The 7,500-nt window shown below is 24.3% G+C and overlaps 1 protein-coding gene across 1 annotated transcript in view; it reads right to left on the bottom strand.

The window, feature by feature from the left end:
- Nucleotides 1-7,260: 7,260 nt before the first annotated feature.
- LOC125034884 (sodium channel protein 60E-like) overlaps nt 7,261-7,500 on the bottom strand; it is a 52,564-nt gene continuing 52,324 nt past the window's right edge. Inside the window, exon 22 of the mRNA XM_047626932.1 lies at nt 7,261-7,500. This exon is cut by the window's right edge and continues 522 nt beyond it. The gene's annotated coding sequence lies outside the window, so the exon portion shown is untranslated.

The raw sequence follows: 7,500 nt of genomic DNA on the forward strand, positions 1-7,500 counted from the left end.
TGGATATGTATGTGCATGTCTTCATATGTTTCTGTGCATGTTTACAAATGTGTTTGTGTATGCATGTGCATATTTATGAATGCATGTATGTATCCTAGAAGGCAAAAAATAATGGTGTTCAATACCTTATATTACACACATATATTTCCTTACATTCACTAAAAAAATCATAAGTACTTGATTTATACAAATATGATGAAATACTACTCTTTAAGAGGTATGCTACTTGATTACTTATGAATCAAATGTATTGTGTCTGGCTTTCTGCTTTCTCTACAGAAGTTTATTTATGTCTGTTATTTGATGTATACTGTGATATATTTTGGAAAATAAGCTCTGCATATCCTAAAATGGCCAACTTGCTGTTTTTCAAGTTAGCTATGTTTGTAATTTAGCAAGCAACCTAACAGAGGATTTCTCCCTTCAGGTTAATTCTAAATAAACTACAAAATTATCTGTCATTATTATCATCGCTGCTCTTCAGTACAATGTTCAACAAGGAGAATAAGTTTTGTTATGGACTTAAAAGCATTAACGATTATTTACAAGACTGTCTAGTCTGCTTGAAGAAAGGTATCTTGTTAAGGATTGCTTGCCAATATAATCCAGCAGTTATGGAAGCCCTTATATTATGAGATGGATAGGTCATATAATGAACACATCATAACTTTTATTGTGATTCATTTCATTATAACAATATTACTTTTACAAACAGTTGTAGTTTGCTACCTAAACATATGAGAGCACTATATGGAAGGTTATAGAAGTGACAGTCTCATTGTCACCAGTCAAAAGGCAGGGAGGAGGCTTGGTGAGGTGAACAGCAATATTTGGGCATGTGGGGAGGTGAAGAGAACAGCAAAAGTGTTTTGTGTATATATATGTGAGATGTGTAAGGCAGAGTGGCTATTTACCTTGTGAAGAAGTAGTAGTATTGGAATATTTGGATGATTCAATCTTATTTTTATTTTATTTTTTCTTCATACAAATCAATATATCAGCTGTAAATGATATTGGCAAGGTGAGCTTATGAATATATAACTTTTGAAAAAATTATGTACATAACAAATATATAATATGACCATTATTGTAAAGAGAAGAGAACAAAGAGAAGTTGAAAATATAAGGCAATCACAAATGCAATGTTACCATTAACGATGAAACAAAGAAATGCATGATTACCAGTATCATTAGTATAGACCATGGTTGAGAAATAATACACAGATGTGTGAGTTTCCATGTTTGGAAAATCCCAGTTGGAGAGTAATTTGAGTCTATCAGAGTTTTGCAGGAGGCAGAAGTGATGATGGAAGAATCAGATTTTTTTTTTGTTTTTTGTTGTTTTTTTTTGTTTTTTTCAAAGGATGGAGGAACAGCTGAGAGATTCACTGGAGAGTTTCAACACAGAGGACATCGACATGGAAAGAAATAACACGGAAGAATACCGACATGTGGGAGTCTCACCACATAACTACAACAGGGTGAGTGAGGGACAGAAGAAGCCACACATGAGTGGTTCCTACGGGTTATCACAGAAATATGATTGTGCTAAAAAGCAAAGGGTCACTCGAGGCGAAGACAGCCCTGTGTAACTTTTCGTTATCAGTTTTCTTGCAAACTCCTTACTGCATTGTTATTGTTCATGCAATGTATTTTCAGTTTCCCGTTTCCAGAATCCGTCATATTTCTGCCCTTCTTAAAACCGCAGTTTACAGCACTGTCTTATTTTCACTGCAACACTAGCAATGAGTAACCCAGCTTACACCAACACTGTTTCAGCCCGTCTACAGATATACTAGGCGATATGTAGCTATCTATCACATGCATAGGTAAGGTTTTACAGTTTTCTGGAGCACGTCCATATGTGGCCCATTTCCTAAGAGCTGAAAAGTCTTGTTTTGTAATATTAGTGTCTTGTTTTACTGCACAGGTAACATAGTGACCTAAAATATGAACACTGGAAATCATTATGAGGAAATGATCGGATAACAAGAAATTCATAAGATATTCTAAGAGGACATTACCACTGATATTATGTTTTTATGTTCTACTGTAACTACCATTTGATTGTTAGGTGTGGTATCTAAAAGGTGCACAGTAGCAGACATTAGGCATTATTGCCGAGAAGTTGTACAAAATGTGGTCCGTGGTAGGTACCTTACATACTATATAAACCATGTTTTTTTTTTTCTTTTTGTTCTTATACGAAATTGCAAAATTTTACCATTGGGCTAGGATCCATCCATTACATTCTTTTGAGTACCAGGAACTCATATACAGTGTGTGAATAAAACTTCTCCAAATGTAAGCATGAATTCTAGCCCTAATTTTGAATAAGTAGTCTTAAAAGCACAAATTACAGAGAGGTTACAGCACCGTGATACACTACAGTGACAATAAGATTCTTTACATGCCCCAAAGTCTTCTGTTTTATGTGTGGGTCTTGTGTTCCTCTCTGCAAAAGGATTTCATTGTCGTAAAGAAAACTTTTTTTTTTTTCTTCAGCATATCATGTTCATCCCTTATAAAGAAAAAATTGTGAGCCTCATGGAAAGATATAATTACCGAAGCACAGGAAATCTCATTGCTACAAGTATGAAAATTGTTTAGGATTATTTATTTGAAACAGATCAAATTTTCTCCTTTTTTTTCTTTAATCAAAGTTAGACAAGATTACTCTGAAATTATTAAATTCCCACTGCTCAATAATTGTTTTTGTTCACAATCTCTAAAGTCCCTTTTTTATCTCCTTGTGTGCCAGTAATGTATAATATAATAATTTTCAATGAAAAACTATTGCTTAACTTAGTAATAGCTCAAATATGACCTGAAATGGTAATTACATAACATAATATCCCTGTAATGATGCACTGTATAGTCATTATTAACAGTATCAAAGGCAGGAAAAGGAAAAATAGTTAACATTGAAATATTTTTCATGGTTTAATAATGGCATATGCATTGTGAAGACAAATCAGTATTATGTTCAACATCAATGTCAAATTCATATCTCATATTCCTCAAAAGTGAAATTCCTGAAGATTCTACTTGCTCCTAACATGAAGTTATGAGAGATGACTCAATGATGAGTGATGGTGACCTGAGACCTGAGATGAATCTCCTTATTTACAATGTTGAATCCTATGGTACGAGGTCTAGCACTGAGCAAGACTGGCGAGTGTCTTGATACAACACACTACTCAGCCATGTGCACCACCTTGCCTGCTCCCCTACAGTAAAGGTGGTGTGCTCTTCTCTACGTCATTATAATACAATCATAATTTGACCAGGTTCTGGAGTTTTCCACACCATCTCATATAAATATATATATATATATATATATATATATATATATATATATATATATACACACATATATACATATATACATACATACATATATACATACATATATACACATATACATGCATACACACACACACACAGACACACATACAGTACATACATACGTCTTCAAGAATACTGGGAGGCTGAAGTAGTAGTTCAATAAAGTTTATTTTGCCAGTAAGACAAATGGTAAATCAACCTTATTCAATCACTACGTAAGAACTGGTAAGATCCTTTCTTATTCAAATATACTTCCAATCTACCAGATTATGAAGATACAAGGGAAATTATGATTGCAGTATAATAATTTAACTACTGTAATCTACATAATGGTAAATGATATGAGCTTTACAACTAAACTTTATATGAATTAACAACTTATTCATTTCAGTATTAACATCACTGGCTGTCTTATATTGAGAATTGGGTGGACTACAGCTGTTGGCTTGCAGGTAGATGTAAGTAATATTTATAATGAGGGCTAATTAATTAATTCACAAAATTATATGCTTCTCCTCAGAACAAGGTAAAAAGAATGCTACTCTAGTAAAGTGACAATGTTATATTTCATGTGCAATGGGATATAAAATACACTTGTTAAAAATATCCATTGTCAGTTTTTGAATTGCTTAGAGACACAAATGTAGAATGTGCTAGGATGAACATGGTGCTGCTGGGTATTGCAAACGTGACATTGCACACAAAAAGGTCTGTGATAACTGATACCCGGTGAATGCTTTACACGCAGTGCATCATGGCTGAGTTTAAAATCTAGGATAATAAGTTATCTTAAAAGAAACTTATTACAGAAACTTACCTCTGTTGCAGAAGAACATCCCTATTTGTGAAAAAAGACAATAAATAAACATGTAAGTGGGCTAAAAACTGTACCATGGATACAAAGACTGTTTTTCTTTCTTAAACAAGTCTGAGGAATAGTTCTGCAACAAATAAAGTTTCATGTCATAAGCTGCCTTGTTTCTTTGAAGAATATCCTATTATGTCACCTTGCATGGGCAAACAACAAATCAGAAAGTGTGGTATAACAAGAACATCAAAGATACATCAACATGATAACTTGGCAGTCACCTAACACTGTACAAATAGATTACAATTTGCCAATTATGCTCTGAAAAGTAAAACTATATACAATATAATACATTTATATTAAGTACATTAGGATTAATTTCTAGGTTGAGGTGATCCTTGAAAAGCTGGTGCAGTTATTTGGCACGTTTTGTCTAGTACAGGAACCTAAATGTTGGCTAAATAAGAGCATGTCTGTCAAGTTTCATGGGGTGAGTTTCTATTTGAATAAACACCTTAAACAATAAAGAGTTTATTTGTAGAAGTAAGTCGTAATATCTGGTCGTTAAAACAGAAAAAGAAAATGAAAAAAAAATCATTTTCCGATCTTACTGGCCATGAAACTTGACTTTCAAGAAGGTTTGTTTTTTTTATTTTATTTTTTTTTTCTCTTTAGTCTAATGCTTGAACAAAATCTTTGGCACCCTACAGCAAAGCTAACAAACTGGCAAATAACTCTACTTGCATATCGTTTCGCGATGGTTCCATGCTCATGTGCAGGGATAACGATAGGCTATAATATATATATATATATATATATATATATATATATATATATATATATATATATATATATATATATATATATATATATATATATATATATATATATATATATATATATATATATATATATATATATATATATATATATATATATATATATATATATATATATATATATATATATATATATATATATATATATATATATATATATATATATATATATATATATATATATATATATATATATATATATATATATATATATATATATATATATATATATATATATATATATATATATATATATATATATATATATATATATATATATATATATATATATATATATATATATATATATATATATATATATATATATATATATATATATATATATATATATATATATATATATATATATATATATATATATATATATATATATATATATATATATATATATATATATATATATATATATATATATATATATATATATATATATATATATATATATATATATATATATATATATATATATATATATATATATATATATATATATATATATATATATATATATATATATATATATATATATATATATATATATATATATATATATATATATATATATATATATATATATATATATATATATATATATATATATATATATATATATATATATATATATATATATATATATATATATATATATATATATATATATATATATATATATATATATATATATATATATATATATATATATATATATATATATATATATATATATATATATATATATATATATATATATATATATATATATATATATATATATATATATATATATATATATATATATATATATATATATATATATATATATATATATATATATATATATATATATATATATATATATATATATATATATATATATATATATATATATATATATATATATATATATATATATATATATATATATATATATATATATATATATATATATATATATATATATATATATATATATATATATATATATATATATATATATATATATATATATATATATATATATATATATATATATATATATATATATATATATATATATATATATATATATATATATATATATATATATATATATATATATATATATATATATATATATATATATATATATATATATATATATATATATATATATATATATATATATATATATATATATATATATATATATATATATATATATATATATATATATATATATATATATATATATATATATATATATATATATATATATATATATATATATATATATATATATATATATATATATATATATATATATATATATATATATATATATATATATATATATATATATATATATATATATATATATATATATATATATATATATATATATATATATATATATATATATATATATATATATATATATATATATATATATATATATATATATATATATATATATATATATATATATATATATATATATATATATATATATATATATATATATATATATATATATATATATATATATATATATATATATATATATATATATATATATATATATATATATATATATATATATATATATATATATATATATATATATATATATATATATATATATATATATATATATATATATATATATATATATATATATATATATATATATATATATATATATATATATATATATATATATATATATATATATATATATATATATATATATATATATATATATATATATATATATATATATATATATATATATATATATATATATATATATATATATATATATATATATATATATATATATATATATATATATATATATATATATATATATATATATATATATATATATATATATATATATATATATATATATATATATATATATATATATATATATATATATATATATATATATATATATAAAAATATTGATTATGTGACCTTAAGACCTTGAAAAAGAGATGCAGCTATAACAGGGGAATTTTGTATTACAGTAACAAAAACAAAATATCTAACTTGAACTACACTGAGAGATTATATTATATATGTAGACTTACATTGTCCTCTTTTTCAAGACCATCATGAAATCTATAGAACTTTATTTAGTTTCCTATATGAAAACCTATTGTTGTATATGCACATTATAGTGAGTCTATGGTATTTGCAAGAGAAAAAAGCAAATTGCATATGATGTTCTTTATAACAGGAAATGAAATAATCCACAGGTGAAAATACTTTTTATATACAACAACAATGGCACATGTCATTGTAAACTAGCAATAATATCAATAAAAAATCCTTGTTATCTTTGCAGTTATACACCATTAAACTGGTCTTAAAAAAATTCATATCTAATTGGGACAAGTGCCAATGATAAACATGACAAAGACTCCAGGAACGTATGGAAATACTAAGTTGTAACAGTCAGAGCAACCAAAGTGCTCCTTCTCTTCTCCTTTGGGTACT

This window comes from Penaeus chinensis, chromosome 19 (genome assembly GCF_019202785.1).
Source record: "Penaeus chinensis breed Huanghai No. 1 chromosome 19, ASM1920278v2, whole genome shotgun sequence".
In the NCBI taxonomy this organism is placed as follows: Eukaryota; Metazoa; Arthropoda; class Malacostraca; order Decapoda; family Penaeidae; genus Penaeus; species Penaeus chinensis.